We start from the raw sequence: 26,563 nt of genomic DNA, 5'->3' as shown, positions 1-26,563 counted from the left end.
CTCTTGATACTGTGAGGGACAGACTGTCTCCGGGATACTGTGAGGGACAGACTGTCTCCTGATACTGTGAGGGACAAACTGTCTCCGGCATACTGTGAGGGACAGACTGTCTCCTGATACTGTGAGGGACAGACTGTCTCCGGGATACTGTGAGGGACAAACTGTCTCCAGGATACTGTGACGAACAGACGCTCTCCGGGATACTGTAAGGGACAAACTCTATCCGGGATACTGTGAGGGACAGACTGTCTGCTGATACGGTGAGGGACAGACTGTCTCCGGGATACTGTGAGCGACAAACTGTCTCCGGGATACTGTGAGGGACAGACTCTCTCCGGGATACTGTGAGGGACAAACTGTATCCGGGATACTGTGAGGGACAGACTGTCTGCTGATACTGTGAGGGACAGACTGTCTTGGGGATACTGTGAGGGACAGACTGTCTCCGGGATACTGTGAGGGACAGACTGTCTCCTGATTCTGTGAGGGACAGACTGTCTCCGGGATACTGTGAGGGACAGACTGGCTCCTGATACTGTGAGGGACAGAGTGTCTCCGGGATACTGTGAGGGACAGACTGTCACCTGATACTGTGAGGGACAGACTGCCTCCGGGATACTGTGAGGGACAGACTGTCTACGGGATACTGTGAGGGACAGACTGTCTCCTGATACTGTGAGGGACAGACTGTCTCTGGGATACTGTAAGGGACATACTGCCTCTTGATACTGTGAGGGCAAGACTGTCTCTTGATACTGTGAGGGACAGACTGTCTCCGGGATACTGTGAGGGACAGACTGTCTCCTGATACTGTGAGGGACAAAATGTCTCCAGGATACTGTGAGGGACAGACTGTCTCCTGATACTGTGAGGGACAGACTGTCTCCGGGATACTGTAAGGGACAAACTGTCTCCAGGATACTGTGAGGAACAGACGCTCTCCGGGATACTGTAAGGGACAAACTCTCTCCGGGATACTGTGAGGGACAGACTCTCTCCGGGATACTGTGAGGGACAAACTGTATCCGGGATACTGTGAGGGACAGACTGTCTGCTGATACTGTGAGGGACAGACTGTCTTGGGGATACTGTGAGGGACAGACTGTGTCCGGGATACTGTGAGGGACAGACTGTCTGCTGATACTGTGAGGGACAGACTGTCTCCGGGATACTGTGAGGGACAGACTGGCTCCTGATACTGTGAGGGACAGATTGTCTCCGGGATACTGTGAGGGACAGACTGTCTCATGGATACTGTGAGGGACCGACTGTCTCCGGGCTACTGTGAGGTACAGACTGTCGCTGATACTGTGAGGGACAGACTGTCTCCGGGATAATGTGAGGGACAGACTTTCTCCGGGATACCGTGAGGGACAGACTGTCTCCGGCATAATGTGAGGGACAGACTGTCTCTGGGATACTGTGAAGGACAGACTGACTCCGGGAGAATTTGTGGGACAGATTATCGACGGGATTCTGTGAGGGACAGACTGTCTTCGGAATACTGTGAGGGTCTGACTGTCTCCGGGATAATGTGAGGGACAGACTGTCTCCTGATACTGTGAGGGACAGACTATCTCCGGGATACTGTGAGGGAGAGACTGTCTCCTGATACTGTGAGGGACAGACTGTCTCCTGAAACTGTGAGGGACAGACTGTCTCCGGGATACTGTGAGGGTAAGACTATCTCCGGGATAGTGTGAGGGACAGACTGTCTCCGGGATACTGTGAGGGACAGAGTGTCTCCGGGATACTGTGAGGGACAGACTGTCTCCTGATGCTGTGAGGGACAGACTGTCTCCTGATACTGTGAGGGACAGACTGTCTCCGGGATACTTTGAGAGACAGACTGTCTCCGGGATACTGTGAAGGGACAGACTGTCTTCTGATACTCTGAGGGACAGACTGTCTCCAGGATACTGTTAGGGACAGACTGTCTCCGGATACTATGAGGGACAGACCATCTCCGGGATACTGATAGAGACAGACTGTCTCCTGAAACTATGAGGGACAGACTGTATACTGATACTGTGATGGACAGACTGTCTCCGGGATACTGATCGGGACTGACTGTCTCCTGATACTGTGAGGGACTGACTGTCCCCTGATACTGAGAGGGACAGACTGTCTCCTGATACTATGAGGGACACTGTCTCCTGATACTGTGAGGGACAGACTGTCTCCGGGATACTGTGAGGGATAGACTGTCTTCTGATACTGTGCGGGACAGACTGTCTCCGGGATACTGTGAGGGACAGACTGTCTCCGCGATACTGTGAGGGACAGACTGTCTCCTGATATTGTGAGGGACAGACTGTCTCCTGATACGGTGAGGGACAGACTGTCTCCGGGATACTGTGAGGGACAGACTTTCTCCGGGATACCGTGAGGTACAGACTGTCTCCTGATACTGTGAGGGACAGACTGTCTCCGGGATACTGTGAGGGACAGACTGACTCCGGGATAATTTGTGGGACAGATTATCTACGGGATACTGTGAGGGACACACTGTCTCCGGGATACTGTGAGGGACAGACTGTCTCCGGAATACTGTGAGGGTCTGACTGTCTCCGAGATAATGTGAGGTACAGACTGTCTCCTGATAATGTGAGGGACAGACTATCTCCGGGATAATATGGGGGACAGACTGTCTCCGGGATACTGTGAGAGAAAGAATGTCTCCTGATACTGTGAGGGACAGACTGTCTCTGGGATAATGTGAGGGACAGACTGTCTCCGGGATACTGTGAGGCACAGACTGTCTCCTGATACTGTGAGGGACAGACTGTCTCCTGAAACTGTGAGGGACAGACTGTCTCCGGGATACTGTGAGAGACAGACTGTGTCCTGATACTGTGAGAGACAGACTGTCTCCGGGATACTGTGAGGGACAGACTGTCTCCGGGATACTGTGAGGGAAAGACTGTCTCCGGGATACTGTGAGGGACAGACTGTCTCCGGGATACTGTGAGGGACAGGCTGTCTCCGGGATACTGTGAGGGACAGACTGTCTCCTGATGCTGTGAGGGACAGACTGTCTCCTGATACTGTGAGGGACAGACTGTCTCCGGGATACTTTGAGAGACAGACTCTCTCCGGGATACTGTGAGGGACAGACTGTCTTCTGATACTGTGAGGGACAGACTGTCTCCAGGATACTGTGAGGGACAGACTGTCTCCGGATACTATGAGGGTTAGACCATCTCCGGGATACTGATATAGACAGACTGTCTCCTGAAACTGTGAGGAACAGACTGTCTCGTGATACTGTGAGGGACAGACTGTCTCCTGCTACTGTGATGGACAGACTGTCTCCGGGATACTGATCGGGACAGACTGTCTCCTGATAGTGTGAGGGACTGACTGTCTCCTGATACTGTGAGGGACAGACTGTCTCCGGGATAGTGTGAGGAACAGACTGTCTCCGGGATACTGTGAGGGACAGACTGTCTCCTGATACTGTGAGGGACAGACTGTCTCCGGGATACTGTGAGGGACAGACTGACTCCGGGATAATTTGTGGGACAGATTATCTACGGGATACTGTGAGGGACACACTGTCTCCGGGATACTGTGAGGGACAGACTGTCTCCGGAATACTGTGAGGGTCTGACTGTCTCCGAGATAATGTGAGGGACAGACTGTTTCCTGATACTGTGAGGGACAGACTATCTCCGGGATACTGTGAAGGAGAGAATGTCTCCTGATACTGTGAGGGACAGACTGTCTCTGGGATAATATGGGGGACAGACTGTCTCCGGGATACTGTGAGAGAAAGAATGTCTCCTGATACTGTGAGGGACAGACTGTCTCTGGGATACTGTGAGGCACAGACTGTCTCCTGATACTGTGAGGGACAGACTGTCTCCTGACACTGTGAGGGACAGACTGTCTCCGGGATACTGTGAGAGACAGACTGTGTCCTGATACTGTGAGAGACAGACTGTCTCCGGGATACTGTGAGGGACAGACTGTCTCCGGGATACTGTGAGGGAAAGACTGTTTCCGGGATACTGTGAGGGACAGACTGTCTCCGGGATACTTTGAGGGACAGAGTGTCTCCGGGATACTGTGAGGGACAGACTGTCTCCTGATGCTGTGAGGGACAGACTGTCTCCTGATACTGTGAGGGACAGACTGTCTCCGGGATACTTTGAGAGACAGACTCTCTCCGGGATACTGTGAGGGACAGACTGTCTTCTGATACTGTGAGGGACAGACTGTCTCCAGGATACTGTGAGGGACAGACTGTCTCCGGATACTATGAGGGACAGACTATCTCCGGGATACTGATAGAGACAGACTGTCTCCTGAAACTGTGAGGAACAGACTGTCTCGTGATACTGTGAGGGACAGACTGTCTCCTGATACTGTGATGGACAGACTGTCTCCGGGATACTGTGAGGGACAGACTGTCTCCTGATAGTGTGAGGGACTGACTGTCTCCTGATACTGTGAGGGACAGTCTGTCTCCGGGATACTGTGAAGTACAGACTGTCTCCTGATACTGAGAGGGACAGACCGTCTCCTGATACTATGAGGGACACTGTCTCCTGATACTGTGAGGGACAGACTGTCTCCGGAATAATGTGAGGGACAGACTGTCTCCTGAACTGTGCGGGACAGACTGTCTCCGGGATACTGTGAGGGACAGACTGTCTCCGGGATACTGTGAGGGACAGACTGTCTCCTGATATTGTGAGGGACAGACTGTCTCCGGGATACTGTGAGGGACAAACTGTCTCCGTAATACTGTGAGGGACAGACTGTCTCCTGATACTGTGAGGGACAGACTGTCTCCGGGATACTGTGAGGGACAAACTGTCTCCAGGATACTGTGAGGAACAGACGCTCTCCGGGATACTGTAAGGGACAAACTCTCTCCGGGATACTGTGAGGGACACACTGTCTGCTGATACTGTGAGGGACAGACTGTCTCCGGGATACTGTGAGCGACAAACTGTCTCCGGGATACTGTGAGGGACAGACTCTCTCCGGGATACTGTGATGGACAAACTGTATCCGGGATACTGTGAGGGACATACTGTCTGCTGATACTGTGAGGGACAGACTGTCTCGGGGACACTGTGAGGGACAGACTGTCTCCGGGATACTGTGAGGGACAGACTGTCTCCGGGATACTGTGAGGGACAGACTGGCTCCTGATACTGTGAGGGACAGATTGTCTCCGGGATAATGTGAGGGACAGACTGTCTACGGGATACTATTAGGGACAGACTGTCTCCGGGATAATGCGAGGGACAGACTGTCTCCGGGATACTGTGAGGGTCAGACTGTCTCCTGATACTGTGAGGGACAGACTGTCTCCTGATACTGTGAGGCACAGTCTGTCTCCGGGATAATGTGAGGGACAGACTGTCTCCTGATACTGTGACGGACAGACTGTCTCTTGGATACTGTGAGGGACCGACTGTCTCCGGGCTACTGTGAGGTACAGACTGTCACTGATACTGTGAGGGACAGTCTGTCTCCGGGATAATGTGAGGGACAGACTTTCTCCGGAATACTGTGAGGGTCAGACTACCTCCTGATACTGTGAGGGACAGACTGCCTCCGGTATACTGTGAGGGACAGACTGTCTTCTGATACTGTGCGGGACAGACTGTCTCCGGGATACTGTGAGGGACAGACTGTCTCCTGATACTGTGAGGGACAGACTGTCTCCACGATACTGTGAGGGACAGAGTGTCTCCGGGATACTGTGAGGGACAGACTGTCTCCTGATACTGTGAGGGACAGACTGCCTCCGGGATACTGTGAGGGACAGACTGTCTCCGGGATACTGTGAGGGACAGACTGTCTCCTGATACTGTGAGGGACAGACTGTCTCCGGGATACTGTGAGGGACAGACTGTCTCCTGATACTGTGAGGGACAAACTGTCTCCGGGATACTGTGAGGGACAGACTGTCTCCTGATACTGTGAGGGACACAGTGTCTCCGGGATACTCTGAGGGACAAACTGTCTCCAGGATACTGTGAGGAACAGACGCTCTCCGGGATACTGTAAGGGACAAACTCTCTCCGGGATACTGTGAGGGACAGACTGTCTCCTGATACTGTGAGGGACAAACTGTCTCCTGATACTGTGAGGGACAGACTGTCTCCTGATACTGTGAGGGACAGACTGTCTCCGGGATACTCTGAGGGACAAACTGTCTCCAGGATACTGTGAGGAACAGACGCTCTCTGGGATACTGTAAGGGACCAACTCTCACCGGGATACTGTGAGGGACAGACTGTCTGCTGATACTGTGAGGGACAGACTGTCTCCGGGATACTGTGAGAGACAGACTGTCTCCTGATACTGTGAGGGACAGACTGTCTCCGGGATACTGTGAGGGACAGACTGGCTCCTGATCATGTGAGGGACAGATTGTCTCCGGGATAATGTGAGGGACAGACTGTCTGCGGGATACTATGAGGGACAGACTGTCTCCGGGATAATGCGAGTGACAGACTGTCTCCGGGATACTGTGAGGGTCAGACTGTCTCCTGATACTGTGAGGGACAGAGTGTCTCCGGGATACTGTGAGGGACAGACTGTCTCCGGGATACTGTGAGGGACAGACTGTCTCCTGATACTGTGAGGGACAGACTGTCTCCACGATACTGTGAGGGACAGAGTGTCTCCGGGATACTGTGAGGGACAGACTGTCTCCTGATACTGTGAGGGACAGACTGCCTCCGGGATACTGTGAGGGACAGACTGTCTACGGGATACTGTGAGGGTCAGACTGTCTCCTGATACTGTGAGGGTTAGACTGTCTGCGGGATACTGTGAGGGACATACTGCCTCTTGATACTGTGAGGGCAAGACTGTCTCTTGATACTGTGAGGGACAGACTGTCTCCGGGATACTGTGAGGGACAAACTGTCTCCGGGATACTGTGAGGGACAGACTGTCTCCTGATGCAGTGAGGGACAGACTGTCTCCGGGATACTGTGAGGGACAAACTGTCTCCAGGATACTGTGACGAACAGACGCTCTCCGGGATACTGTAAGGGACAAACTCTATCCGGGATACTGTGAGGGACAGACTGTCTGCTGATACTGTGAGGAACAGACTGTCTCCGGGATACTGTGAGCGACAAACTGTCTCCGGGATACTGTGAGGGACAGACTCTCTCCGGGATACTGTGAGGGACAAACTGTATCCGGGATACTGTGAGGGACAGACTGTCTGCTGATACTGTGAGGGACAGACTGTCTTGGGGATACTGTGACGGACAGACTGTCTCCGGGATACTGTGAGGGACAGACTGTCTCCTGATACTGTGAGGGACAGACTGTCTCCGGGATACTGTGAGGGACAGACTGGCTCTTGATACTGTGAGGGACAGATTGTCTCCGGGATACTGTGAGGGACAGACTGTCTCATGGATACTGTGAGGGACCGACTGTCTCCGGGCTACTGTGAGGTACAGACTGTCGCTGATACTGTGAGGGACAGACTGTCTCCGGGATAATGTGAGGGACAGACTTTCTCCGGGATACCGTCAGGGACAGACTGTCTCCGGGATAATGTGAGGGACAGACTGTCTCTGGGATACTGTGAGGGACAGACTGACTCCGGGATACTGTGAGGGACAGACTGTCTCCTGATACTGTTCGGGACAGACTGTCTCCGGGATACTGATCGGGACTGACTGTCTACTGACATTGTGAGGGACAGACTGTGTACTGATACTGTGATGGACAGACTGTCTCCGGGATACTGATCGGGACAGACTGTCTCCTGATACTGTGAGGGACTGACTGTCCCCTGATACTGAGAGGGACAGACTGTCTCCTGATACTATGAGGGACACTGTCTCCTGATACTGTGAGGGACAGACTGTCTCCGGAATAATGTGAGGGACAGACTGTCTCCTGATACTGTGCGGGACAGACTGTCTCTGGGATACTGTGAAGGACAGACTGTCTCCGGGATACTGTGAGGTACAGACTGTCACTGATACTGTGAGGGACCGACTGTCTCCGGGATACTGTGAGGGACATACTTTCTCCGGAATACTGTGAGGGTCAGACTATCTCTTGATACTGTGAGGGACAGACTGTCTCCGGGATACTGTGAGGGACAGACTGTCTCCTGATACTGTGAGGAACAGACTGTCTCCACGATACTGTGAGGGACAGAGTGTCTCCGGGATACTGTGAGGGACAGACTGTCTGCGGGATACTGTGAGGGACAGACCGTCTCCTGATACTGTGAGGGACAGACTGTCTCCGGGATACTGTGAGGGACAGACTGTCTCCTGATACTGTGAGGGACAAACTGTCTCCAGGATACTGTGAGGGACAGACTGTCTCCTGATACTGTGAGGGACAGACTGTCTCCGCGATACTGTGAGGGACAAACTGTCTCCAGGATACTGTGAGGAACAGACGCTCTCCGGGATACTGTAAGGGACAAACTCTCTCCGGGATACTGTGAGGGACAGACTGTCTGCTGATACTCTGAGGGACAGACTGTCTCCGGGATACTGTGACGGACAGACTGTCTCCTGATACTGTGAGGGACAGACTGTCTCCGGAATACTGTGAGGGTCAGACTGTCTCCTGATACTGTGAGGGACAGACTGTCTCCGGGATACTGTGAGGGACAGAGTGTCTCCGGGATACTGTGAGGGACAGACTGTCTCCGGGATACTGTGAGGGACAGACTGTCTCCACGATACTGTGAGGGACAGAGTGTCTCCGGGATACTGTGAGGGACAGACTGTCTCCTGATACTGTGAGGGACAGACTGCCTCCGGGATACTGTGAGGGACAGACTGTCTACGGGATACTGTGAGGGACAGACTGTCTCCTGATACTGTGAGGGATAGACTGTCTCCGGGATACTGTGAGGGACATACTGCCTCTTGATACTGTGAGGGCAATACTGTCTCTTGATACTGTGAGGGACAGACTGTCTCCGGGATACTGTGAGGGACAAACTGTCTCCGGGATACTGTGAGGGACAGACTGTCTCCTGATGCAGTGAGGGACAGACTGTCTCCGGGATACTGTGAGCGACAGACTTTCTCCGGGATACTGTGAGGGACAGACTCTCTCCGGGATACTGTGAGGGACAAACTGTATCCGGGATACTGTGAGGGACAGACTGTCTGCTGATACTGTGAGGGACAGACTGTCTTGGGGATACTGTGAGGGACAGACTGTCTCCGGGATACTGTGAGGGACAGACTGTCTCCTGATACTGTGAGGGACAGACTGTCTCCGGGATACTGTGAGGGACAGACTGGCTCTTGATACTGTGAGGGACAGATTGTCTCCGGGATACTGTGAGGGACAGACTGTCTCATGGATACTGTGAGGGACCGACTGTCTCCGGGCTACTGTGAGGTACAGACTGTCGCTGATACTGTGAGGGACAGACTGTCTCCGGGATAATGTGAGGGACAGACTTTCTCCGGGATACCGTGAGGGACAGACTGTCTCCGGGATAATGTGAGGGACAGACTGTCTCTGGGATACTGTGAGGGACAGACTGACTCCGGGAGAATTTGTGGGACAGATTATCGACGGGATTCTGTGAGGGACAGACTGTCTCCGGGATACTCTGAGGGACAGACTGTCTTCGGAATACTGTGAGGGTCTGACTGTCTCTGGGATAATGTGAGGGACAGACTGTCTCCTGATACTGTGAGGGACAGACTATCTCCGGGATACTGTGAGGGAGAGACTGTCTCCTGATACTGTGAGGGACAGACTGTCTCCGGGATACTGTGAGGGACAAACTGTCTCCAGGATACTGTGAGGAACAGACGCTCTCCGGGATACTGTAAGGGACAAACTCTCTCCGGGATACTGTGAGGGACAGACTGTCTGCTGATACTGTGAGGGACAGACTGTCTCCGGGATACTGTGAGGGACAGACTGTCTCCTGATACTGTGAGGGACAGACTGTCTCCGAGATACTGTGAGGGACATAATGCCTCTTAATACTGTGAGGGACAGACTGTCTCCTGATACTGTGAGGGACAGACTGTCTCCGGGATACTGTGAGGGACAGACGCTCTCCTGATACTGTGAGGGACAAACTGTCTCTTGATACTGTGAGGGACAGACTGTCTCCGGGATACTCTGAGGGACAAACTGTCTCCAGGATACTGTGAGGAACAGACGCTCTCTGGGATACTGTAAGGGACCAACTCTCTCCGGGATACTGTGAGGGACAGACTGTCTGCTGATACTGTGAGGGACAGACTGTCTCCGGGATACTGTGAGAGACAGACTGTCTCCTGATACTGTGAGGGACAGACTGTCTCCGGGATACTGTGAGGGACAGACTGGCTCCTGATACTGTGAGGGACAGATTGTCTCCGGGATAATGTGAGGGACAGACTGTCTACGGGATACTATGAGGGACAGACTGTCTCCGGGATAATGCAAGTGACAGACTGTCTCCGGGATACTGTGAGGGTCAGACTGTCTCCTGATACTGTGAGGGACAGACTGTCTCCTGATACTGTGAGGCACAGTCTGTCTCCGGGATACTGTGAGGGACAGACTGTCTCCTGATACTGTGACGGACAGACTGTCTCATGGATACTCTGAGGGACCGACTGTCTCCGGGCTACTGTGAGGTACAGACTGTCACTGATACTGTGAGGGACAGTCTGTCTCCGGGATAATGTGAGGGACAGACTTTCTCCGGAATACTGTGAGGGTCAGACTGTCTCCTGATACTGTGAGGGACAGACTGTCTCCGGGATACTGTGAGGGACAGAGTGTCTCCGGGATACTGTGAGGGACAGACTGTCTCCGGGATACTGTGAGGGACAGACTGTCTCCTGATACTGTGAGGGACAGACTGTCTCCACGATACTGTGAGGGACAGAGTGTCTCCGGGATACTGTGAGGGACAGACTGTCTCCTGATACTGTGAGGGACAGACTGCCTCCGGGATACTGTGAGGGACAGACTGTCTACGGGATACTGTGAGGGACAGACTGTCTCCTGATACTGTGAGGGATAGACTGTCTCCGGGATACTGTGAGGGACATACTGCCTCTTGATACTGTGAGGGCAAGACTGTCTCTTGATAATGTGAGGGACAGACTGTCTCCGGGATACTGTGAGGGACAAACTGTCTCCGGGATACTGTGAGGGACAGACTGTCTCCTGATGCAGTGAGGGACAGACTGTCTCCGGGATACTGTGAGGGACAAACTGTCTCCAGGATACTGTGACGAACAGACGCTCTCCGGGATACTGTAAGGGACAAACTCTATCCGGGATAGTGTGAGGGACAGACTGTCTGCTGATACTGTGAGGGACAGACTGTCTCCGGGATACTGTGAGCGACAAACTGTCACCGGGATACTGTGAGGGACAGACTCTCTCCGGGATACTGTAAGGGACAAACTCTATCCGGGATACTGTGAGGGACAGACTGTCTGCTGATACTGTGAGGGACAAACTGCCTTGGGGATACTGTGAGGGACAGACTGTCTCCGGGATACTGTGAGGGACAGACTGTCTCCTGATACTGTGAGGGACAGACTGTCTCCGGGATACTGTGAGGGACAGACTGGCTCTTGATACTGTGAGGGACAGATTGTCTCCGGGATACTGTGAGGGACAGACTGTCTCATGGATACTGTGAGGGACCGACTGTCTCCGGGCTTCTGTGAGGTACAGACTGTCGCTGATACTGTGAGGGACAGACTGTCTCCGGGATAATGTGAGGGACAGACTTTCTCCGGGATACCGTGAGGGACAGACTGTCTCCGGGATAATGTGAGGGACAGACTGTCTCTGGGATACTGTGAGGGACAGACTGACTCCGGGAGAATTTGTGGGACAGATTATCGACGGGATTCTGTGAGGGACAGATTGTCTCCGGGATACTCTGAGGGACAGACTGTCTTCGGAATACTGTGAGGGTCTGACTGTCTCCGGGATAATGTGAGGGACAGACTGTCTCCTGATACTGTGAGGGACAGACTATCTCCGGGATACTGTGAGGGTAAGACTATCTCCGGGATAGTGTGAGGGACAGACTGTCTCCGGGATACTGTGAGGGACAGAGTGTCTCCGGGATACTGTGAGGGACAGACTGTCTCCTGATGCTGTGAGGGACAGACTGTCTCCTGATACTGTGAGGGACAGACTGTCTCCGGGATACTTTGAGAGACAGACTGTCTCCGGGATACTGTGAGGGACAGACTGTCTTCTGATACTCTGAGGGACAGACTGTCTCCAGGATACTGTTCGGGACAGACTGTCTCCGGGATACTGATCGGGACTGACTGTCTACTGACATTGTGAGGGACAGACTGTATACTGATACTGTGATGGACAGACTGTCTCCGGGATACTGATCGGGACAGACTGTCTCCTGATACTGTGAGGGACTGACTGTCCCCTGATACTGAGAGGGACAGACTGTCTCCTGATACTATGAGGGACACTGTCTCCTGATACTGTGAGGGACAGACTGTCTCCGGAATAATGTGAGGGACAGACTGTCTCCTGATACTGTGCGGGACAGACTGTCTCTGGGATACTGTGAAGGACAGACTGTCTCCGGGATACTGTGAGGTACAGACTGTCACTGATACTGTGAGGGACCGACTGTCTCCGGGATAATGTGAGGGACAGACTTTCTCCGGAATACTGTGAGGGTCAGACTATCTCTTGATACTGTGAGGGACAGACTGTCTCCGGGATACTGTGAGGGACAGAGTGTCTCCGGGATACTGTGAGGGACAGACTGTCTCCGGGATACTGTGAGGGACAGACTGTCTCCTGATACTGTGAGGGACAGACTGTCTCCACGATACTGTGAGGGACAGAGTGTCTCCGGGATACTGTGAGGGACAGACTGTCTCCTGATACTGTGAGGGACAGACTGCCTCCGGGATACTGTGAGGGACAGACTGTCTACGGGATACTGTGAGGGTCAGACTGTCTCCTGATACTGTGAGGGATAGACTGTCTGCGGGATACTGTGAGGGACATACTGCCTCTTGATACTGTGAGGGCAAGACTGTCTCTTGATACTGTGAGGGACAGACTGTCTCCGGGATACTGTGAGGGACAAACTGTCTCCGGGACACTGTGAGGGACAGACTGTCTCCTGATGCAGTGAGGGACAGACTGTCTCCGGGATACTGTGAGGGACAAACTGTCTCCAGGATACTGTGACGAACAGACGCTCTCCGGGATACTGTAAGGGACAAACTCTATCCGGGATACTGTGAGGGACAGACTGTCTGCTGATACTGTGAGGAACAGACTGTCTCCGGCATACTGTGAGCGACAAACTGTCTCCGGGATACTGTGAGGGACAGACTCTCTCCGGGATACTGTGAGGGACAAACTGTATCCGGGATACTGTGAGGGACAGACTGTCTGCTGATACTGTGAGGGACAGACTGTCTTGGGGATACTGTGACGGACAGACTGTCTCCGGGATACTGTGAGGGACAGACTGTCTCCTGATACTGTGAGGGACAGACTGTCTCCGGGATACTGTGAGGGACAGACTGGCTCTTGATACTGTGAGGGACAGATTGTCTCCGGGATACTGTGAGGGACAGACTGTCTCATGGATACTGTGAGGGACCGACTGTCTCCGGGCTACTGTGAGGTACAGACTGTCGCTGATACTGTGAGGGACAGACTGTCTCTGGGATAATGTGAGGGACAGACTTTCTCCGGGATACCGTCAGGGACAGACTGTCTCCGGGATAATGTGAGGGACAGACTGTCTCTGGGATACTGTGAGGGACAGACTGACTCCGGGATACTGTGAGGGACAGACTGTCTCCTGATACTGTTCGGGACAGACTGTCTCCGGGATACTGATCGGGACTGACTGTCTACTGACATTGTGAGGGACAGACTGTGTACTGATACTGTGATGGACAGACTGTCTCCGGGATACTGATCGGGACAGACTGTCTCCTGATACTGTGAGGGACAGACTGTCCCCTGATACTGAGAGGGACAGACTGTCTCCTGATACTATGAGGGACACTGTCTCCTGATACTGTGAGGGACAGACTGTCTCCGGGATAATGTGAGGGACAGACTGTCTCTGGGATACTGTGAGGGACAGACTGACTCCGGGAGAATTTGTGGGACAGATTATCGACGGGATTCTGTGAGGGACAGACTGTCTCCGGGATACTCTGAGGGACAGACTGTCCTCGGAATACTGTGAGGGTCTGACTGTCTCTGGGATAATGTGAGGGACAGACTGTCTCCTGATACTGTGAGGGACAGACTATCTCCGGGATACTGTGAGGGAGAGACTGTCTCCTGATACTGTGAGGGACAGACTGTCTCCGGGATACTGTGAGGGACAAACTGTCTCCAGGATACTGTGAGGAACAGACGCTCTCCGGGATACTGTAAGGGACAAACTCTCTCCGGGATACTGTGAGGGACAGACTGTCTGCTGATACTGTGAGGGACAGACTGTCTCCGGGATACTGTGAGGGACAGACTGTCTCCTGATACTGTGAGGGACAGACTGTCTCCGAGATACTGTGAGGGACATAATGCCTCTTAATACTGTGAGGGACAGACTGTCTCCTGATACTGTGAGGGACAGACTGTCTCCGGGATACTGTGAGGGACAGACGCTCTCCTGATACTGTGAGGGACAAACTGTCTCTTGATACTGTGAGGGACAGACTGTCTCCGGGATACTCTGAGGGACAAACTGTCTCCAGGATACTGTGAGGAACAGACGCTCTCTGGGATACTGTAAGGGACCAACTCTCTCCGGGATACTGTGAGGGACAGACTGTCTGCTGATACTGTGAGGGACAGACTGTCTCCGGGATACTGTGAGAGACAGACTGTCTCCTGATACTGTGAGGGACAGACTGTCTCCGGGATACTGTGAGGGACAGACTGGCTCCTGATACTGTGAGGGACAGATTGTCTCCGGGATAATGTGAGGGACAGACTGTCTACGGGATACTATGAGGGACAGACTGTCTCCGGGATAATGCAAGTGACAGACTGTCTCCGGGATACCGTGAGGGACAGACTGTCTCCGGGATAATGTGAGGGACAGACTGTCTCTGGGATACTGTGAGGGACAGACTGACTCCGGGAGAATTTGTGGGACAGATTATCGACGGGATTCTGTGAGGGACAGACTGTCTCCGGGATACTCTGAGGGACAGACTGTCTTCGGAATACTGTGAGGGTCTGACTGTCTCTGGGATAATGTGAGGGACAGACTGTCTCCTGATACTGTGAGGGACAGACTATCTCCGGGATACTGTGAGGGAGAGACTGTCTCCTGATACTGTGAGGGACAGACTGTCTCCGGGATACTGTGAGGGACAAACTGTCTCCAGGATACTGTGAGGAACAGACGCTCTCCGGGATACTGTAAGGGACAAACTCTCTCCGGGATACTGTGAGGGACAGACTGTCTGCTGATACTGTGAGGGACAGACTGTCTCCGGGATACTGTGAGGGACAGACTGTCTCCTGATACTGTGAGGGACAGACTGTCTCCGAGATACTGTGAGGGACAGACTGTCTCCGGGATACTGTGAGGGACAGACGCTCTCCTGATACTGTGAGGGACAAACTGTCTCTTGATACTGTGAGGGACAGACTGTCTCCGGGATACTCTGAGGGACAAACTGTCTCCAGGATACTGTGAGGAACAGACGCTCTCTGGGATACTGTAAGGGACCAACTCTCTCCGGGATACTGTGAGGGACAGACTGTCTGCTGATACTGTGAGGGACAGACTGTCTCCGGGATACTGTGAGAGACAGACTGTCTCCTGATACTGTGAGGGACAGACTGTCTCCGGGATACTGTGAGGGACAGACTGGCTCCTGATACTGTGAGGGACAGATTGTCTCCGGGATAATGTGAGGGACAGACTGTCTACGGGATACTATGAGGGACAGAATGTCTCCGGGATAATGCAAGTGACAGACTGTCTCCGGGATACTGTGAGGGTCAGACTGTCTCCTGATACTGTGAGGGACAGAGTGTCTCCGGGATACTGTGAGGGACAGACTGTCTCATGGATACCGTGAGGGACCGACCGTCTCCGGGCTACTGTAAGGTACAGACTGTCACTGATACTGTGAGGGACAGTTTGTCTCCGGGATAATGTGAGGGACAGACTGTCTTCTGATACTGTGAGGGACAGACTTTCTCCTGATACTGTGAGGGACAGACTGTCTCCGGGATACTGTGAGGAACAGACTGTCTCCGGGATACTGTGAGGGACATACTGCCTCTTAATACTGTGAGGGACAGACTGTCTCTTGATACAGTGAGGGACAGACTGTCTCCTGATACTGTGAGGGACAGACTGTCTCCTGATACTGTGAGGCACAGTCTGTCTCCGGGATACTGTGAGGGACAGACTGTCTCCTGATACTGTGACGGACAGACTGTCTCATGGATACTCTGAGGGACCGACTGTCTCCGGGCTACTGTGAGGTACAGACTGTCACTGATACTGTGAGGGACAGTCTGTCTCCGGGATAATGTGAGGGACAGACTTTCTCCGGAATACTGTGAGGGTCAGACTGTCTCCTGATACTGTGAGGGACAGACTGTCTCCGGGATACTGTGAGGGACAGAGTGTCTCCGGGATACTGTGAGGGACAGACTGTCTCCGGGATACTGTGAGGGACAGACTGTCTCCTGATACTGTGAGGGACAGACTGTCTCCACGATACTGTGAGGGACAGAGTGTCTCCGGGATACTGTGAGGGACAGACTGTCTCCTGATACTGTGAGGGACAGACTGCCTCCGGGATACTGTGAGGGACAGACTGTCTACGGGATACTGTGAGGGACAGACTGTCTCCTGATACTGTGAGGGATAGACTGTCTCCGGGATACTGTGAGGGACATACTGCCTCTTGATACTGTGAGGGCAAGACTGTCTCTTGATAATGTGAGGGACAGACTGTCTCCGGGATACTGTGAGGGACAAACTGTCTCCGGGATACTGTGAGGGACAGACTGTCTCCTGATGCAGTGAGGGACAGACTGTCTCCGGGATACTGTGAGGGACAAACTGTCTCCAGGATACTGTGACGAACAGACGCTCTCCGGGATACTGTAAGGGACAAACTCTATCCGGGATAGTGTGAGGGACAGACTGTCTGCTGATACTGTGAGGGACAGACTGTCTCCGGGATACTGTGAGCGACAAACTGTCACCGGGATACTGTGAGGGACAGACTCTCTCCGGGATACTGTAAGGGACAAACTCTATCCGGGATACTGTGAGGGACAGACTGTCTGCTGATACTGTGAGGGACAAACTGCCTTGGGGATACTGTGAGGGACAGACTGTCTCCGGGATACTGTGAGGGACAGACTGTCTCCTGATACTGTGAGGGACAGACTGTCTCCGGGATACTGTGAGGGACAGACTGGCTCTTGATACTGTGAGGGACAGATTGTCTCCGGGATACTGTGAGGGACAGACTGTCTCATGGATACTGTGAGGGACCGACTGTCTCCGGGCTTCTGTGAGGTACAGACTGTCGCTGATACTGTGAGGGACAGACTGTCTCCGGGATAATGTGAGGGACAGACTTTCTCCGGGATACCGTGAGGGACAGACTGTCTCCGGGATAATGTGAGGGACAGACTGTCTCTGGGATACTGTGAGGGACAGACTGACTCCGGGAGAATTTGTGGGACAGATTATCGACGGGATTCTGTGAGGGACAGATTGTCTCCGGGATACTCTGAGGGACAGACTGTCTTCGGAATACTGTGAGGGTCTGACTGTCTCCGGGATAATGTGAGGGACAGACTGTCTCCTGATACTGTGAGGGACAGACTATCTCCGGGATACTGTGAGGGTAAGACTATCTCCGGGATAGTGTGAGGGACAGACTGTCTCCGGGATACTGTGAGGGACAGAGTGTCTCCGGGATACTGTGAGGGACAGACTGTCTCCTGATGCTGTGAGGGACAGACTGTCTCCTGATACTGTGAGGGACAGACTGTCTCCGGGATACTTTGAGAGACAGACTGTCTCCGGGATACTGTGAGGGACAGACTGTCTTCTGATACTCTGAGGGACAGACTGTCTCCAGGATACTGTTCGGGACAGACTGTCTCCGGGATACTGATCGGGACTGACTGTCTACTGACATTGTGAGGGACAGACTGTATACTGATACTGTGATGGACAGACTGTCTCCGGGATACTGATCGGGACAGACTGTCTCCTGATACTGTGAGGGACTGACTGTCCCCTGATACTGAGAGGGACAGACTGTCTCCTGATACTATGAGGGACACTGTCTCCTGATACTGTGAGGGACAGACTGTCTCCGGAATAATGTGAGGGACAGACTGTCTCCTGATACTGTGCGGGACAGACTGTCTCTGGGATACTGTGAAGGACAGACTGTCTCCGGGATACTGTGAGGTACAGACTGTCACTGATACTGTGAGGGACCGACTGTCTCCGGGATAATGTGAGGGACAGACTTTCTCCGGAATACTGTGAGGGTCAGACTATCTCTTGATACTGTGAGGGACAGACTGTCTCCGGGATACTGTGAGGGACAGAGTGTCTCCGGGATACTGTGAGGGACAGACTGTCTCCGGGATACTGTGAGGGACAGACTGTCTCCTGATACTGTGAGGGACAGACTGTCTCCACGATACTGTGAGGGACAGAGTGTCTCCGGGATACTGTGAGGGACAGACTGTCTCCTGATACTGTGAGGGACAGACTGCCTCCGGGATACTGTGAGGGACAGACTGTCTACGGGATACTGTGAGGGTCAGACTGTCTCCTGATACTGTGAGGGATAGACTGTCTGCGGGATACTGTGAGGGACATACTGCCTCTTGATACTGTGAGGGCAAGACTGTCTCTTGATACTGTGAGGGACAGACTGTCTCCGGGATACTGTGAGGGACAAACTGTCTCCGGGACACTGTGAGGGACAGACTGTCTCCTGATGCAGTGAGGGACAGACTGTCTCCGGGATACTGTGAGGGACAAACTGTCTCCAGGATACTGTGACGAACAGACGCTCTCCGGGATACTGTAAGGGACAAACTCTATCCGGGATACTGTGAGGGACAGACTGTCTGCTGATACTGTGAGGAACAGACTGTCTCCGGCATACTGTGAGCGACAAACTGTCTCCGGGATACTGTGAGGGACAGACTCTCTCCGGGATACTGTGAGGGACAAACTGTATCCGGGATACTGTGAGGGACAGACTGTCTGCTGATACTGTGAGGGACAGACTGTCTTGGGGATACTGTGACGGACAGACTGTCTCCGGGATACTGTGAGGGACAGACTGTCTCCTGATACTGTGAGGGACAGACTGTCTCCGGGATACTGTGAGGGACAGACTGGCTCTTGATACTGTGAGGGACAGATTGTCTCCGGGATACTGTGAGGGACAGACTGTCTCATGGATACTGTGAGGGACCGACTGTCTCCGGGCTACTGTGAGGTACAGACTGTCGCTGATACTGTGAGGGACAGACTGTCTCTGGGATAATGTGAGGGACAGACTTTCTCCGGGATACCGTCAGGGACAGACTGTCTCCGGGATAATGTGAGGGACAGACTGTCTCTGGGATACTGTGAGGGACAGACTGACTCCGGGATACTGTGAGGGACAGACTGTCTCCTGATACTGTTCGGGACAGACTGTCTCCGGGATACTGATCGGGACTGACTGTCTACTGACATTGTGAGGGACAGACTGTGTACTGATACTGTGATGGACAGACTGTCTCCGGGATACTGATCGGGACAGACTGTCTCCTGATACTGTGAGGGACAGACTGTCCCCTGATACTGAGAGGGACAGACTGTCTCCTGATACTATGAGGGACACTGTCTCCTGATACTGTGAGGGACAGACTGTCTCCGGGATAATGTGAGGGACAGACTGTCTCTGGGATACTGTGAGGGACAGACTGACTCCGGGAGAATTTGTGGGACAGATTATCGACGGGATTCTGTGAGGGACAGACTGTCTCCGGGATACTCTGAGGGACAGACTGTCTTCGGAATACTGTGAGGGTCTGACTGTCTCTGGGATAATGTGAGGGACAGACTGTCTCCTGATACTGTGAGGGACAGACTATCTCCGGGATACTGTGAGGGAGAGACTGTCTCCTGATACTGTGAGGGACAGACTGTCTCCGGGATACTGTGAGGGACAAACTGTCTCCAGGATACTGTGAGGAACAGACGCTCTCCGGGATACTGTAAGGGACAAACTCTCTCCGGGATACTGTGAGGGACAGACTGTCTGCTGATACTGTGAGGGACAGACTGTCTCCGGGATACTGTGAGGGACAGACTGTCTCCTGATACTGTGAGGGACAGACTGTCTCCGAGATACTGTGAGGGACATAATGCCTCTTAATACTGTGAGGGACAGACTGTCTCCTGATACTGTGAGGGACAGACTGTCTCCGGGATACTGTGAGGGACAGACGCTCTCCTGATACTGTGAGGGACAAACTGTCTCTTGATACTGTGAGGGACAGACTGTCTCCGGGATACTCTGAGGGACAAACTGTCTCCAGGATACTGTGAGGAACAGACGCTCTCTGGGATACTGTAAGGGACCAACTCTCTCCGGGATACTGTGAGGGACAGACTGTCTGCTGATACTGTGAGGGACAGACTGTCTCCGGGATACTGTGAGAGACAGACTGTCTCCTGATACTGTGAGGGACAGACTGTCTCCGGGATACTGTGAGGGACAGACTGGCTCCTGATACTGTGAGGGACAGATTGTCTCCGGGATAATGTGAGGGACAGACTGTCTACGGGATACTATGAGGGACAGACTGTCTCCGGGATAATGCAAGTGACAGACTGTCTCCGGGATACCGTGAGGGACAGACTGTCTCCGGGATAATGTGAGGGACAGACTGTCTCTGGGATACTGTGAGGGACAGACTGACTCCGGGAGAATTTGTGGGACAGATTATCGACGGGATTCTGTGAGGGACAGACTGTCTCCGGGATACTCTGAGGGACAGACTGTCTTCGGAATACTGTGAGGGTCTGACTGTCTCTGGGATAATGTGAGGGACAGACTGTCTCCTGATACTGTGAGGGACAGACTATCTCCGGGATACTGTGAGGGAGAGACTGTCTCCTGATACTGTGAGGGACAGACTGTCTCCGGGATACTGTGAGGGACAAACTGTCTCCAGGATACTGTGAGGAACAGACGCTCTCCGGGATACTGTAAGGGACAAACTCTCTCCGGGATACTGTGAGGGACAGACTGTCTGCTGATACTGTGAGGGACAGACTGTCTCCGGGATACTGTGAGGGACAGACTGTCTCCTGATACTGTGAGGGACAGACTGTCTCCGAGATACTGTGAGGGACAGACTGTCTCCGGGATACTGTGAGGGACAGACGCTCTCCTGATACTGTGAGGGACAAACTGTCTCTTGATACTGTGAGGGACAGACTGTCTCCGGGATACTCTGAGGGACAAACTGTCTCCAGGATACTGTGAGGAACAGACGCTCTCTGGGATACTGTAAGGGACCAACTCTCTCCGGGATACTGTGAGGGACAGACTGTCTGCTGATACTGTGAGGGACAGACTGTCTCCGGGATACTGTGAGAGACAGACTGTCTCCTGATACTGTGAGGGACAGACTGTCTCCGGGATACTGTGAGGGACAGACTGGCTCCTGATACTGTGAGGGACAGATTGTCTCCGGGATAATGTGAGGGACAGACTGTCTACGGGATACTATGAGGGACAGACTGTCTCCGGGATAATGCAAGTGACAGACTGTCTCCGGGATACTGTGAGGGTCAGACTGTCTCCTGATACTGTGAGGGACAGACTGTCTCCTGATACTGTGAGGCACAGTCTGTCTCCGGGATACTGTGAGGGACAGACTGTCTCCTGATACTGTGACGGACAGACTGTCTCATGGATACTCTGAGGGACCGACTGTCTCCGGGCTACTGTGAGGTACAGACTGTCACTGATACTGTGAGGGACAGTCTGTCTCCGGGATAATGTGAGGGACAGACTTTCTCCGGAATACTGTGAGGGTCAGACTGTCTCCTGATACTGTGAGGGACAGACTGTCTCCGGGATACTGTGAGGGACAGAGTGTCTCCGGGATACTGTGAGGGACAGACTGTCTCCGGGATACTGTGAGGGACAGACTGTCTCCTGATACTGTGAGGGACAGACTGTCTCCACGATACTGTGAGGGACAGAGTGTCTCCGGGATACTGTGAGGGACAGACTGTCTCCTGATACTGTGAGGGACAGACTGCCTCCGGGATACTGTGAGGGACAGACTGTCTACGGGATACTGTGAGGGACAGACTGTCTCCTGATACTGTGAGGGATAGACTGTCTCCGGGATACTGTGAGGGACATACTGCCTCTTGATACTGTGAGGGCAAGACTGTCTCTTGATACTGTGAGGGACAGACTGTCTCCGGGATACTGTGAGGGACAAACTGTCTCCGGGATACTGTGAGGGACAGACTGTCTCCTGATGCAGTGAGGGACAGACTGTCTCCGGGATACTGTGAGGGACAAACTGTCTCCAGGATACTGTGACGAACAGACGCTCTCCGGGATACTGTAAGGGACAAACTCTATCCGGGATAGTGTGAGGGACAGACTGTCTGCTGATACTGTGAGGGACAGACTGTCTCCGGGATACTGTGAGCGACAAACTGTCACCGGGATACTGTGAGGGACAGACTCTCTCCGGGATACTGTAAGGGACAAACTCTATCCGGGATACTGTGAGGGACAGACTGTCTGCTGATACTGTGAGGGACAAACTGCCTTGGGGATACTGTGAGGGACAGACTGTCTCCGGGATACTGTGAGGGACAGACTGTCTCCTGATACTGTGAGGGACAGACTGTCTCCAGGATACTGTGAGGGACAGACTGGCTCTTGATACTGTGAGGGACAGATTGTCTCCGGGATACTGTGAGGGACAGACTGTCTCATGGATACTGTGAGGGACCGACTGTCTCCGGGCTTCTGTGAGGTACAGACTGTCGCTGATACTGTGAGGGACAGACTGTCTCCGGGATAATGTGAGGGACAGACTTTCTCCGGGATACCGTGAGGGACAGACTGTCTCCGGGATAATGTGAGGGACAGACTGTCTCTGGGATACTGTGAGGGACAGACTGACTCCGGGAGAATTTGTGGGACAGATTATCGACGGGATTCTGTGAGGGACAGATTGTCTCCGGGATACTCTGAGGGACAGACTGTCTTCGGAATACTGTGAGGGTCTGACTGTCTCCGGGATAATGTGAGGGACAGACTGTCTCCTGATACTGTGAGGGACAGACTATCTCCGGGATACTGTGAGGGTAAGACTATCTCCGGGATAGTGTGAGGGACAGACTGTCTCCGGGATACTGTGAGGGACAGAGTGTCTCCGGGATACTGTGAGGGACAGACTGTCTCCTGATGCTGTGAGGGACAGACTGTCTCCTGATACTGTGAGGGACAGACTGTCTCCGGGATACTTTGAGAGACAGACTGTCTCCGGGATACTGTGAGGGACAGACTGTCTTCTGATACTCTGAGGGACAGACTGTCTCCAGGATACTGTTCGGGACAGACTGTCTCCGGGATACTGATCGGGACTGACTGTCTACTGACATTGTGAGGGACAGACTGTATACTGATACTGTGATGGACAGACTGTCTCCGGGATACTGATCGGGACAGACTGTCTCCTGATACTGTGAGGGACTGACTGTCCCCTGATACTGAGAGGGACAGACTGTCTCCTGATACTATGAGGGACACTGTCTCCTGATACTGTGAGGGACAGACTGTCTCCGGAATAATGTGAGGGACAGACTGTCTCCTGATACTGTGCGGGACAGACTGTCTCTGGGATACTGTGAAGGACAGACTGTCTCCGGGATACTGTGAGGTACAGACTGTCACTGATACTGTGAGGGACCGACTGTCTCCGGGATAATGTGAGGGACAGACTTTCTCCGGGATACTGTGAGGGACAGAGTGTCTCCGGGATACTGTGAGGGACAGACTGTCTCCGGGATACTGTGAGGGACAGACTGTCTCCTGATACTGTGAGGGACAGACTGTCTCCACGATACTGTGAGGGACAGAGTGTCTCCGGGATACTGTGAGGGACAGACTGTCTCCTGATACTGTGAGGGACAGACTGCCTCCGGGATACTGTGAGGGACAGACTGTCTACGGGATACTGTGAGGGACAGACTGTCTCCTGATACTGTGAGTGATAGACTGTCTCCGGGATACTGTGAGGGACATACTGCCTCTTGATACTGTGAGGGCAAGACTGTCTCTTGATACTGTGAGGGACAGACTGTCTCCGGGATACTGTGAGGGACAAACTGTCTCCGGGATACTGTGAGAGACAGACTGTCTCCTGATGCAGTGAGGGACAGACTGTCTCCGGGATACTGTGAGGGACAAACTGTCTCCAGGATACTGTGACGAACAGACGCTCTCCGGGATACTGTAAGGGACAAACTCTATCCGGGATACTGTGAGGGACAGACTGTCTGCTGATACTGTGAGGGACAGACTGTCTCCGGGATACTGTGAGCGACAAACTGTCTCCGGGATACTGTGAGGGACAGACTCTCTCCGGGATACTGTGAGGGACAAACTGTATCCGGGATACTGTGAGGGACAGACTGTCTGCTGATACTGTGAGGGACAGACTGTCTTGGGGATACTGTGAGGGACAGACTGTCTCCGGGATACTGTGAGGGACAGACTGTCTCCTGATACTGTGAGGGACAGACTGTCTCCGGGATACTGTGAGGGACAGACTGGCTCTTGATACTGTGAGGGACAGATTGTCTCCGGGATACTGTGAGGGACAGACTGTCTCATGGATACTGTGAGGGACCGACTGTCTCCGGGCTACTGTGAGGTACAGACTGTCGCTGATACTGTGAGGGACAGACTGTCTCCGGGATAATGTGAGGGACAGACTTTCTCCGGGATACCGTGAGGGACAGACTGTCTCCGGGATAATGTGAGGGACAGACTGTCTCTGGGATACTGTGAGGGACAGACTGACTCCGGGAGAATTGGTGGGACAGATTATCGACGGGATTCTGTGAGGGACAGACTGTCTCCGGGATACTCTGAGGGACAGACTGTCTTCGGAATACTGTGAGGGTCTGACTGTCTCCGGGATAATGTGAGGGACAGACTGTCTCCTGATACTGTGAGGGACAGACTATCTCCGGGATACTGTGAAGGAGAGACTGTCTCCTGATACTGTGAGGGACAGACTGTCTCCGGGATACTGTGAGGGACAAACTGTCTCCAGGATACTGTGAGGAACAGACGCTCTCCGGGATACTGTAAGGGACAAACTCTCTCCGGGATACTGTGAGGGACAGACTGTCTGCTGATACTGTGAGGGACAGACTGTCTCCGGGATACTGTGAGGGACAGACTGTCTCCTGATACTGTGAGGGACAGACTGTCTCCGAGATACTGTGAGGGACATAATGCCTCTTAATACTGTGAGGGACAGACTGTCTCCTGATACTGTGAGGGACAGACTGTCTCCGGGATACTGTGAGGGACAGACGCTCTCCTGATACTGTGAGGGACAAACTGTCTCTTGATACTGTGAGGGACAGACTGTCTCCGGGATACTCTGAGGGACAAACTGTCTCCAGGATACTGTGAGGAACAGACGCTCTCTGGGATACTGTAAGGGACCAACTCTCTCCGGGATACTGTGAGGGACAGACTGTCTGCTGATACTGTGAGGGACAGACTGTCTCCGGGATACTGTGAGAGACAGACTGTCTCCTGATACTGTGAGGGACAGACTGTCTCCGGGATACTGTGAGGGACAGACTGGCTCCTGATACTGTGAGGGACAGATTGTCTCCGGGATAATGTGAGGGACAGACTGTCTACGGGATACTATGAGGGACAGACTGTCTCCGGGATAATGCAAGTGACAGACTGTCTCCGGGATACTGTGAGGGTCAGACTGTCTCCTGATACTGTGAGGGACAGACTGTCTCCTGATACTGTGAGGCACAGTCTGTCTCCGGGATACTGTGAGGGACAGACTGTCTCCTGATACTGTGACGGACAGACTGTCTCATGGATACTCTGAGGGACCGACTGTCTCCGGGCTACTGTGAGGTACAGACTGTCACTGATACTGTGAGGGACAGTCTGTCTCCGGGATAATGTGAGGGACAGACTTTCTCCGGAATACTGTGAGGGTCAGACTGTCTCCTGATACTGTGAGGGACAGACTGTCTCCGGGATACTGTGAGGGACAGAGTGTCTCCGGGATACTGTGAGGGACAGACTGTCTCCGGGATACTGTGAGGGACAGACTGTCTCCTGATACTGTGAGGGACAGACTGTCTCCACGATACTGTGAGGGACAGAGTGTCTCCGGGATACTGTGAGGGACAGACTGTCTCCTGATACTGTGAGGGACAGACTGCCTCCGGGATACTGTGAGGGACAGACTGTCTACGGGATACTGTGAGGGACAGACT

The sequence above is a fragment of the Pristiophorus japonicus genome, chromosome 3 (assembly GCF_044704955.1).
Source record: "Pristiophorus japonicus isolate sPriJap1 chromosome 3, sPriJap1.hap1, whole genome shotgun sequence".
In the NCBI taxonomy this organism is placed as follows: Eukaryota; Metazoa; Chordata; class Chondrichthyes; family Pristiophoridae; genus Pristiophorus; species Pristiophorus japonicus.
Note: the sequence above shows the minus strand (reverse complement) of the source record.